Source organism: Mercenaria mercenaria, chromosome 17 (genome assembly GCF_021730395.1).
Source record: "Mercenaria mercenaria strain notata chromosome 17, MADL_Memer_1, whole genome shotgun sequence".
NCBI classification, from domain to species: Eukaryota; Metazoa; Mollusca; class Bivalvia; order Venerida; family Veneridae; genus Mercenaria; species Mercenaria mercenaria.
The window spans coordinates 18930627-18943977 of record NC_069377.1 but is presented as its reverse complement, the minus strand read 5'-3'; the positions used below and the strand labels follow the sequence as shown (position 1 = coordinate 18943977).

Genomic DNA, 13351 nt, shown 5'->3' with positions numbered 1-13351 from the left:
TAGGGCTTTGATATTTGGTATGTAGCAAAATCTAGTGGTCCCCTACCAAGATTGTTCAGATTATTTCCCTGGGGTCAAATATGGCCCCACCCCTAGGGTCACATGGTTTATATAGACTTATATAGGAAAAAACTTTGAAAAACCTCTTGTCCAAAACCACAGGTCCTAGGGCTTTGATATTTTGTATATGACATCATCTAGTGATCCTCTACTAAGATTATTCAAATTATTCCCCTAGGGTCAAATATGGCTCCGCCCTGGGGGTCACATGGTTTACATATACTTATATAGGGAAAAACCTTGAAAATCTTCTTGTCCAAACCACAAAGTCTGTGGCTTTGGTATTTTGTAATGTAGCATCATTTAGTGGTTCTCTACCAAGGTTGTTCAAGTTATCCCTCTCAGGTCAAATATGGCCCTGCCTCAGAAGTCAAATGGTTCATATAGACTTATATAGGGAAAAACTTAGAATCTTCATGTCCATAACTTACATCATTCAAATTTGGACCACATGTATAGTTTTAAGTGGCAAGATGAACCTTGACATGAGTTGACCTTGATCTTGACCTAGTGACCTACTTTCACATTTCTGTACCTACAGCCTTCAAATTTGGACCACATGCATAGGTTTGTGTACTGAAAAAAACTTTGACCTTGTTATTGACCTAGTGACCTACTTTCACATTTTTGAAGGTACAGGCTTCAAATTTGGACCACATGCATAGTTTTTTGTTCCAAAATAAGATTTGACCTTGATTTTGACCTAGTGACCTACTTACACATTTCTCAAGCTACAGCCTTCAAATTTGAACCACAAGCGTACTTTTGTGTACTGAAATGAACTTTGATCTTGACATTGACCTAGTGACCTACTTTCATATTTCTGAAGATACAGGCTTCAAATTTGGACCACTTGCATAGTTTTGTGTTCCGAAATAAAATTTGACCTTGATTTTGACCTAGTGACCTACCTTCACATTTCTCAAGCTACAGCCTTCAAATTTGAACCACATGCATAGTTTTGTGTACCGAAATGAACTTTGATCTTGAGATTGACCTTGTGACCTATTTTCACATTTTTGAAGGTACAGGTTTCAAATTTGGATTGCTTGCATATTTTTGTGTTCTGAATTGAAATTTGACATTGATTTTTATCTATTACCTACTTTCACATTTCTCAAGCTACAGCCTCCAGATATGAAGCACATGCATAGTTCTGTTTACCGAAATGAACTTTACCTTGAAATTGATCTAGTGACCTGCTTTCACATTTCTCAAGCCACCGCTTTCAAATTTGGACCACATACACATTGTTTTGTACCTAAATGAAATTTGATGCCAAGATCAATCTGTAATCTCTTGTTAGGTTAATAGGTTAAAGGTCAAGGTCAGATTAAACCAGAATGGTAGAACTTTTGTTTACAGTGAGCATATAATTTCTGTTCCTTGTGCAATTACTGAATGCATCAAGGGGGGGGGGGGGGGGGGGGGCATTTCGTGTTTGACGAGCTCTTGTTTATATTATACTCGAATGTTTTCTGCAATAGCCCCTATAAAATACCATTTATTAATGAAATACGGGTGTATTTCGGTTATGGAAATTTCCGACGCAGACGCCGAACTTCAATCTCGTATAAAATCATTTTGCATGAACGTATTTTATTTTCCTTTGGTATGTTAATTATTTATGATAAATATGATTGAATTATATCTAAAACACTTCAAAAATACCTTTTAATTAAAAAATACAGGTGTATTCCGGTTATGCAAAGTGTATTCCGGTGTATTCCGGTTTTTAGGTGGATTCCGGTTTAATGTGTGACCAAACTGAACCATAGAATCAAAATGAGCTTTTAATATAGATGGATGGTTCAGCTTCCATTGTCCATCATCCACTATTTACATAAACATGTCCTTCTCTGAATAAACTGGTCAGAATTAGAATTACACCAAAAATATGTGTAGCAGTAATTCCTGGCAAGGTTTTCTCTCAAATGTATTCCAGTGATTTTGCTTAACCCGTTTTAGGGGCCGCTGGACGTAGAAATAGAAAAACCTTTAAATGTTCTTCTACTAAACCATTTGATGGATAACCATCAAACTTAGTCTGTAAACATTATTAAGGTCTTCTCCCATATTTGTTCATATGTTTACACTTTGCCCTTTCTAGGGGTGGCTAGGGCTAAAAAAGAAATATCTTTAAAGGTGTCTTTTTCTCATGAACTGCTCGATGGATTTTTAACCAGGTTTTCAAAAAAACTTGGGGTAACCGATTTTAATGAAACTTAGTATATAGGTAGCTTGCATAGAGATGGAGTTTGGGATCACTAGGATCAAGGTCAAAGTCACTGTTGCTAAAAATAAAAAAAAAGGTTTATGCTCAATGACTTTAGTTTGCATTGATTAATGTATTGAAATAAACTTGGCCCATAGGTAGCTTATAGAAAAAGCAAGGTTGTAATTGTACATTGGGTCAGTGGGGTCAAGTTCAAGGTCAAAATAACCTAATTAATCTGCATACTAAGAAAATTCAGTGGTCTAGAGTGATAGGCCAAATTTTAAGCTACCTTTTGTTCTGTGGAAGAATACATTGGTACCCTGTTACAGCATCTTTAGAATGCCTCAGACTACATTGGTACTCTGTTACAGCATCTTTAGAATCCCTCAGACTATATTGGTACCCTGTTACAGCATCTTTAGAATCCCTCAGACTACACTGGTACCCTATTACAGCATCTTTAGAATCCCTCAGACTACACTGGTACCCTGTTACAGCATGTTTAGAATCCCTCAGACTACACTGGTACCCTGTTACAGTATGTTTAGAATCCTTCCGAATACATTGGTATCCTGTTACAGCATCTTTAGAATCCCTCAGACTACATTGGTATCCTGTTACAGCATCTTTAGAATCCCTCAGACTACATTGGTACCCTGTTACAGCATCTTTAGAATCCCTCAGACTACATTGGTACCCTGTAACAGCATCTTTAGAATCCCTCAGACTACATTGGTACCCTGTTACAGCATCTTTAGAATCCCTCAGACTACATTGGTACCCTGTTACAGCATCTTTAGAATCCTTTAGACTACATTGGTACAGCCACTTCTTTGGGATTCTGCAGGTGCTATAACATACAAAAACATCATTCTGTTGTCCCTACAATAGTGAATCACTATTGAAAGTCACTGTTGCTAAAAAAAAAAAAAAAGGTTTATGCTCAATGACTTTAGTTTGCATTGATTAATGTATTGAAATAAACTTGGCCCATAGGTAGCTTATAGAAAAAGCAAGGTTGTAATTGTACATTGGGTCAGTGGGGTCAAGTTCAAGGTCAAAATAACCTAATTAATTCTGTTGTCCCTACAATAGTGAATCAAAGGACTGAAAGTACTGGAGGATCGATTGTATTTGAACGACATAGATTGTACAAGATTTTGATGATTAGCATTTATCAATTAACATTAGCTATTTGACATTGATGGAACCGGCTACCTAGCCACTGCCTTCTCCGCATGTAAAAAAATATGACTGTTTAGTACATACTCCCCATCAATTATGTCTCGAAACACATAATTTATAAGCCTCTGATCTGTTATCCATAAGCTATACACTGTGTATATATGATTTAAAATACTGCAAGTATGTTAAGAAAAGCCCTTTGCAATATTTTGCATGAGCGATAAACTGCATTCATAAATATTTTTGACCGTTTAACTGAATTTGATGCTTTTAAGCATTTAGAAACAAATTATTGTTTGATTTACTAGTACGTTATATATTTTTCAAAATATAAAACAACATTTCTATACAAATTTCCAAAATGAAGGTCTGTTAAGCCAGCGGAAGATGTATTATTATCATTATTATTATTATTATACCAGATTTATATAGCGCCCTTTTCATGATAAACACGTTCAAAGGCGCTTTACATATAGCAAACGCAGCCACACAGGGCACAAAATTCATCCTCTACTGACCAGAGGGACAGAGTGAGATAAAGCCCCCAGACAGATAGAGAGAAATCCTTTTTAGATACAGACTTGTCCGGCTAACTTAGCCTAGCTCTTTGCGAATAGACAGTCTGGTTCTTTAACGTTCCCGGTGTATAGCACCGATACACGCGAGGCCATCTTTCCTGGGAAGAACCAGTACAGGCCTCTAAGTGAGGTGGGAGACACTCAAGAGCATCTCAGAAATTTCCAGTGCCTGGACCGCGATTAGAACCCTGGACCTCTGGATTGACAGTCAAGCGTGTTACCACTAGACCACCGGCCCACCACATGTAATCCCTGAAATAATTTCTGTTTCCGTTATAAAAGTATTATCTAATCCAGTCCATATCTAACCGTCCTTGGACCAATACCTCTTTTTAATAGGATAGATATCATAAAATGATGTCGGACCATTATAGTCGGACTGATATCATGTCTAGGTCTGAGATCGATCAGGTATCAAACTGTCTATCCGTCATTGGGGATATTCCGTCTTTTATGCAGTTCACTGTTATTGACAAAAAAATCATCAACGTTGAAATATTTATTACATTTAAGTTGCATTTCTTACGACATCTGGCCAATACTTGACCTTTGTTGTTTTTGATGTGTTTAACATATATGAATGGTTAGGTACTTACACACATAACACTATGCCTAATCGTTAGGAAAATAATAGTGTGGGTCATATTTTTATATCGGGTGGATATAGCGCATACCCGCCAATATTCCGACTGCTGTCAGTCCGATATAGGCATGCAAACTGAGTGACACATCTATGAATTAGGCGCAGAGAATAATCAATAGTAAAGTGTGACATGCTGTTCAAAGTGAACCTCCGATTTAAAAATAACGTGTAGTGTTCCTAGGGCCGTCATTTCATTACTGTATCAACATTTTGATTGAATACATATACCTTTGTATTTAAACGCTACTTACGGAATGAAAAATCATTAAAATCCGAAACAAAACATCTATAAAATCGAACAAATATTTCTCATTCACAAATATTTACAACTCACAACTTTCCCTTGTCTTGCTATATGCTACTATAATCGTAAATGTATTAGCCGCAGAATCCATGTCGTGGCAAAATAATTATATTTTGATGGTTAAATAAATGTATGGCATGGAACTATTTTTTGTACCTATGGCACTACTTTTGTTCGGTCTGCAGTAAGGAAATTTCTACATTGTTAATTTTGGATCGATTGTCCAAAATAAACTCATCACATTTAACATTATCTATATTATATATAATCAATTACAAATCATGTATAGTTATTGTGTTGTGGTGTGCTGCTTTAGCATGGCTATTTTCATACATGCCATATTTTCAGACGGTCAATAAGGGAGATTTGCCTCAGCAGGGCTTTTTTTAAGGGAGATTTGGGTAAAAATAAGGGAGTTTTTTTACATTGAATTGATGAGTGGAGCCAACAGTTGTGTACAGAATGCATGATTATTACTTATAGCACTTAACTTAATCCAAGGAAATTCAGAATTCCATGAAAGATTGAACCAGGAACTTTGTTTTTGGTTTATGTCTTGATGCTTCTGCATCTGGAGAGAGTGATCTTTTTGACATGTTTAAGCATACAATACTCAAAAGATTGTGGAAATATCATGTCAAAACAGTCTTTTAAGGGCAGTCATTTCTTTTCATAAATGAAGTTGTTAAAACAAAAATGAAAATCGTTCTTTTGCTGGATTGTCCATATTTAGATTAAAACTACATGCATTTAACCTGGGAATTCTTCTCCCGTTAATTATTGCAACATGACAATATCACAAAGGAATGGCAGTCAATTATTCGGGCAGTATGAATTGCAATTTATTTCGTAAAATTCACTTATCCGAATTCATGTTTGTCCGAAATTCTGTGTAGTCTGACATTAACTCGCCAATTTTGTTAAGTCGTTGTTGATTTTTTGCATGTTGTGCAAGTATCTAAATTGAGAAACATAAACTCGGTGTTAGCACTAACCTGTCTAATCCTCTGATGGCTCGATAAATATTGGAAAAGAGTGTTTCCCGATAAATATTGAGGTCAGCGAAAACGAAAGTACACTTTGGCAGGTGGCGGTAAAATGACGTAATTTTAAGACTGGTTTACATATTGTTTTGAAAAACTACGGATCAGTGGCTTTGATGTTATTGAATCAGTCTAAAATCTCGCACATGCACATGTTTACAATTGCCTACGGGTAAGATTAAATGGTTAATTGTTTGCAGATGGTGACAGTAGGTGGTAAGATAATTAATGCCTCAGGCGTGTATCTCTCGATAAACAAGCTAGGGATTATAGACAACTATGAAAATTATGTTTGAAGAGTATTTCCGGGCTACTCGATATTGAATTTCAAGTATTTTCTAAAGGTCTACATGTGGTCCGAGATACGATTTTTTGACAGAGGACTTTTTTTCTGAATTTATTTTTTTACGGGAGGTTTTCATGTCCCGGCGGGAGACCGGGAGATATACTGAAAATACGGGAGAAAAAGTCTCCCGGCGGGAGATATGGCATGTATGTATTTTGTACACTGGAAGCATGAGATGGTTGCACAAAATAAGAACTTTTCTGCAGAGAAAGATTTCTAGTTTGTTTTTTTGTTTTTTTTTCAAATTAATTCTAAAACGCTTTGCAACAGAAAATGCATTAATATGACCCAACTTTACAAATAGTACTTTGTGTTTGTCTGCTTGCATGCATATTTTTGATGGTTTATTTGAAGAATAGGTAGAGCTATTGCAGTTGCCTGTTTATTGGCATCTTCGTCCGCATCCAGATTTGGTTTAGTTTTGTATGTACGCTGGTGTGTCTGTAACCACTTGAATGAATATATATTGAAACTTCACATATTTTTTCGCTGTGATGATACAATGCACAGGTGTCATAACTCTATTTTGTATTTTTATAAAATGAAGCCCCTTTTTCAACTTTTGTAACTTACTGTGTCACAAGGCTTTTGAATAGTTGAGTATTGCTGTCCTCCAATAGCTCTTGTTAGAATAGCAACAGTTTTAAATTTACATACTTCTTTTAACATTTTACATAAAACTGTTTTTGTGCCCCCCCCCCCCCCATGAGTGGTGGGGGCATATAGATTTGGTCTTGTCCGTCCGAAGTTCGTGACCCGCCTAGCTCGAAAAGTATTTGATATAAATTGATGAAGCCTTGCATGAGTCTTTATCATGATATGAACTTGCGCACCTCCTATTTATGTCTCCCCAAGGAGACATATTGTTTTTGCCCTGTCCGTCCGTCCGTCCGTCCGTCACACTTCATTTCCAAGCAATAACTGGAGAACCATTTGACCTAGAACCTTCAAACTTCATAGGATTGTAGGGCTGCTGGAGTAGACGACCCCTATTGTTTTTTGGGTCACTCCGTCAAAGGTCAAGGTCACAGGGGCCTGAACATTGAAAACCATTTCCGATCAATAACTAGAGAACCACTTGACCCAGAATGTTGAAACTTCATAGGATGATTGGTCATGAAGAGTAGATGACCCCTATTGATTTTGGGGTCACTCCGTCAAAGGTCAAGGTCACAGGGGCCTGAACATTGAAAACCATTTCCGATCAATAACTAGAGAACCACTTGACCCAGAATGTTGAAACTTCATAGGATGATTGGTCATAAAGAGTAGATGACCCCTATTGATTTTGGGGTCACTCTGTCAAAGGTCAAGGTCACAGGAGCTTGAACATTGAAAACCATTTCCGATCAATAACTAGAGAACCACTTGACCCAGAATGTTGAAACTTCATAGGATGATTGTACATGCAAAGTAGATGACCCCTATCGATTTTGGGGTCACTCCATTAAAGGTCAAGGTCACAGGGGCCTGAACATTGAAAACCATTTCCGGTCAGTAACTTGAGAACCACTTGACCCAGAATGTTGAAACTTAATAGGATGATTGGTCATGAAGAGTAGATGACCCCTAACGATTTTGGGGTCACTCTGTGAAAGGTCAAAGTCAGAGGGGCCCACACATTGAAAACCATTTCCGGTCAATAACTTGAGAACCACTTGACCCAGAATGATGAAACTTCGTAGGATGATTGGTCATGCAGAGTAGATGAACCCTAACGATTTTAGGGTCACTCTGTTAAAGGTCAAGGCCACGGGGGCCTGAACATGGAAAACCATTTCCAATCAATAACTTGAGAACCTCTCGACCCAGAATGTTGAAACTTCATAGGATGATTGTTCATGCAGAGTAAATGACCCTTATTGTTTTTGGGGTCACTCCGTTAAAGGTCAAGGTCACAGAGGCCTGAACATTGATAACCAGTTCCGATCAATAACTTGAGAACCACTTGACCCAGAATGTTGAAACTTCATAGGATGATTGAACATGCAGAGTAGATGACCCCTATTGATTTTGGGGTCAGTCTATTAAAGGTCAAGGTCACAGTGGCCTGTTCATGTAAAATCATTTTTTGGAAATAACTTGAGAACCACTTGACCTACAATGTTGAAACTTAATAGGATGATTGGACATGCACAGTACATGACCCCTATTTATTTTGAGGTCACTTGATCAAAGGTCAGGGTCACAGGAGCCTTAACAGTGACTTGAGAACCACTAGGCCACGAGTGTTGAAATTTAGCGGGATGACTGGACATGCCAAGTAGATGATCCCTATTGCAGCCAACCACCAGTGTCTCTTTGACTTTCGCTCCTGACCCCTATTGACTTCTTGCCTATAGGACTTTGCATTGGGGGAGACATGCGCTTTTTTACAAAAGCATTTTCTAGTTTTCGTCTGGCTCCGCCCCCTATTTTCAGAGTTATGGCCCCTGAAATAGTCAAAAAAGTACATTTTCACCTTGTGACATGCCTAGCTCAAAAAGTATTTGATATGGATTCATGAAACCTTGCATGAGTCTTAATCATGATATGAACTTGCGCACCTCCTATTTTTCATCTGGCTCCACCCCTATTTTTAGACTTGTGGCCCCTGAAATAGTCAAAAATGCACATTTTCACTTTGTGACACGCCTAGCTCAAAAACTATTTGATATAGATTCATGAAACCTTGCATGAGTCTTAATCATGATATGAACATGCGCACCTCCTATTTTTCATTTGGGTCCGCCCCCTATTTTCAGAGTTATTGCCCCTGAAATAGTCAAAAATGCCCATTTTCACCTTGTGACATGCCTAGCTCAAAAAGTATTTGATATAAGTTCATGAAACCTTGCGTGAGTCTTAATCATGATATGAACTTGCGCACCTCCTATTTTTCATTGGGTCCGCCCCCTATTTTTAGAGTTATGGCCCCTGAAATAGTCAAAAATGTACATTTTCACCTTGTGATGCACCTAGCTCAAATAGTATTTGATATAGATTCATGAAACCTTGCATAAATCTTTATCATGATATAAACTTGCACACCTCTAGTTTTTTGGCTGGCTCCACCCCATATTTTTAAAGTTATGGCCCCTGAAATAGTAATAAAATGCACTTTTTCACCTAATTATGTGCCTAGCTCAAAAAGTATTAGATGTAAATTCAGGAAACCTTGCTAGAGTCTTTATCGTGATGTGACCTTGCACACTTGGCATTCTTCTTGAGAATCTTAGCTCTTATTGCAGAGTTATGGCCCTTGAAATAGCCAAATAGTGAATTTTTTGTTTGTGATGCTCATAGCTCAAAAAATATAGGGCCTAGAATAATTAATCCTTTTCATAAAATGTTTGTTGAGGCTATACCCCATTAAGACTGCAAACATTTGAATGATTTCCCCTTATTTGTGACAAATGTATCAGTGGGGGGCACACCCTGTGTCCTACAGACACATTCTAGTTTAACAGCTGAGATAAACAATTTGTCTCTTTTTTAAAAAGCTGAGTTTTTTAGTTACAGGACAATAGCATTGTCTGTACTAAATACTCCTTGATACATTCATGTAAAATCAACTCTGAAGTTTCATTTCTGAATGTGCCATTTTTCAGACTCCCAGAATAACTAAATGCTCAATGTCCCTACTTTTAAATCATCCAAGCAGAAAATAAAGCATTCAATCCTTTCATGTTAATTTGCTGAATTTTCTGGAAAAAAAACAACAACAGTGTTTAATCAAATAAAGAAGTAAAGACAACGGATCTATATTCTTAACTCCACAACCATCACCTCATCATTTACCCAAAGAGCATCAATCAATGTTCTTACCTCCACAACCATCACCTCATTATTTACCCAAAGAGCATCAATCAATGTTCTTACCTCCACAACCATCACCTCATCATTTACCCAAAGAGCATCAATCAATGTTCTTACCTCCACAACCATCACCTCATTATTTACCCAAAGAGCATCAATCAATGTTCTTATCTCCACAACCCTCACCTCATCATTTACCAAAAGAGCATCAATCAATGTTCTTACCTCCACAACCCTCACCTCATCATTTACCCAAAGAGCATCAATCAATGTTCTTACCTGCAATAGCCATCACCTCATCATTTACCTAAAGAGCGTCAATCAATGCTCTTACCTCCACAACCATCACCTCATCATTTACCCAAAGAGCATCAGTCAATGTTCTTACCTCCACAACCATCACCTCATCATTTACCCAAAGAGCATCAATCAATGTTCTTACCTGCAATAGCCATCACCTCATCATTTACCCAAAGAGCATCAATCAATGATCTTAACTTCACAACCATCACCTCATCATTTATCCAAAGAGCATCAATCAATGTTCTTACCTCCACAACCTTCACCTCATCATTTACCCAAAGACCATCAATCAATTTTCTTACCTCCACAACCATCACCACATCATTTACACAAAACCATCAATCAGTGTTCTTAACTCCACCATCATTACCTCATCATTTACCCAAAGAGCATAAATCAACTTTCTTACCTCCACAACCATTACCTCATCATTTACCCAAAGAGCATCAATGTTCTTAACCCCACAACCATCACCTCATCATTTACCAAAAGAGTATCAATCAACTTTCTTACCTCCACAACCATCACCTCATCATTTACCAAAAGAGTATCAATCAACTTTCTTACCTCCACAACCATCACCACATCATTTACACAAAACCATCAATCAGTGTTCTTAACTCCACAATCATTACCTCATCATTTACCCAAAGAGCATAAATCAACTTTCTTACCTCCACAACCATTACCTCATCATTTACCCAAAGAGCATCAATGTTCTTAACCCCACAACCATCACCTCATCATTTACCAAAAGAGTATCAATCAACTTTCTTACCTCCACAACCATCACCTCATCATTTACCCAAAGACCACCAATCAATGTTCTTACCTCCATAACAACCACCTCATCATTTACCCAAAGACCATGGATCAATATTCTTACCTCCATAACCATCACCTCATTATTTACCCAGAGACCACCAATCAATGTTCTTACCTCCATAACAACCACCTTATCATTTACCCAAAGACCATGGATCAATATTCTTACCTCCATAACCATCATCTCATCATTTACCCAAAGACCATCCCAATCAACTGTTCTTACCTCCCTAACACCCCTTCATTTACCAAAGACATGATCAATTTTTTACCTCCACACCGTACCTCATAATTTACCAAGAGACCATCAATGTTCGTAGCTCCATTACCATCATCTCATCATTTACCCAAAGACCATCGATCAGTGTTCTTACCTCCATAACCATCACCTCATTATTTACCCAAAGACCATCAATCAATGTTCTTACCTCCACAATCATTACCTCATCATTTACCCAAGGACCATCAATCAATGTTCTTACCTCCACAACTATCACCACATCATTTACCCAAAGAAAATCAATCAATGTTCTTACCTCCACAACCATCACCACATCATTTACCCAAAGAGCATAAATCAATGTCCTTACCTCCACAACTAACACCTCATCATTTACCCAAAGACCACCAATCAATGTTCTTACCTCCACAACCATCACCACATCATTTACTCAAAGACCATCAGTCAATGTTCTTACCTCCACAACCATCACCTTATCATTTACCCAAAGACCATCAATCAATGTCCTTACCTCCACAACTAACACCACATCATTTACCCAAAGACCACCAATCAATGTTCTTACCTCCGCAACCATCACCACATCATTTACCCAAAGATCACCAGTCAATGTTCTTACCCCCACAACCATCACCTCATCATTTACCCAAAGACCATCAATCAATGTCCTTACCTCCACAACTATCACCACATCATTTACTCAAAGACCATCGATCAATGTCCTTACCTCAACAACCATCACCTCATTATTTACCCAAAGACCATCAATCAATGTTCTTACCTCCATTACCATCACCTCATCATTTACCAAAAGACCATCAATCAACTTTCTTACCTTCATAACCATCACCTCCTAATTTAATTTAAGACATGGATCAATATTCTTACCTCCACAACCATCATCTCATCATTTACCCAAAGACCATCAATCAACTTTCTTACCTTCATAACCATCACCTCCTCATTTACCTTAAGACATGGATCAATGTTCTTACCTCCACAACCATCTCCTCATCACTTACCTAAAGATCGTGAATCAATATTATCTCCACAACCATCTCATTTAGAAGACTCACATGTGAGGTTATAACCTTCCTTTTCACTGATCTTGCACATTGGTACTCTGCGGCTTGACATATGACCGCTATGTTGACTACCTGCAGTCTTATGAACTTGATATTCTCTACATATAAATTCACCAAATAACTTATATACTTCTTTAAAATATTCAAAATTTGCCGATGTTAATAAAAATGCTCATCATCCGCAAATTCTGAATATTTTAAAGAAGCATTTAATTAAAAAGTTGTGGGTTATTTGGTAATTATACATATAGGAGAAATATTGATCAAATCACGGCGGGTTGTCAGCTATATGCTCAGCGCAAAAATGTCTGATGTAATGAATAGATATATTTGCCATCTTTGCCAAAGCAATAAAAATCTAACATGTATATAATTAAAATGTGTATTTACCATCGTTTTTGTTCTTGCTAGAGCAATATTTGTGTAATGTGTATGTAATAAGTAGTTAAAGATAAAACAATAATTTGACTTAATTAAGTTCTATTATATTCAAGTAACACCATGGTTGCATGTTTATCTTAAAGGCACTGACCTCCAGATTTTAGCTAAAAATGATCTTTCTTTAAAATTGAAGTTTGGTCATATTATGAACATTAAATATGAGTTTTTGTTTCTAAACTTTCTTTAAAATGCTAAATCAAGAAAAAAAGATACCTGCATCAGGAATTGAACCCAAGCTGCCGTGGCAATAAAAACTTTTCTGCTGTCTTTACCAATACTGC

At 37.3% G+C, this 13351-nt stretch overlaps 1 protein-coding gene across 6 annotated transcripts in view; it reads left to right on the top strand.

Moving 5' to 3' along the window:
• The window catches only part of LOC123536408 (putative ferric-chelate reductase 1), a 287726-nt gene that overhangs the window by 252284 nt on the left and 22091 nt on the right, over positions 1-13351 (top strand). The gene's annotated exons all lie outside the window — the stretch shown is intronic.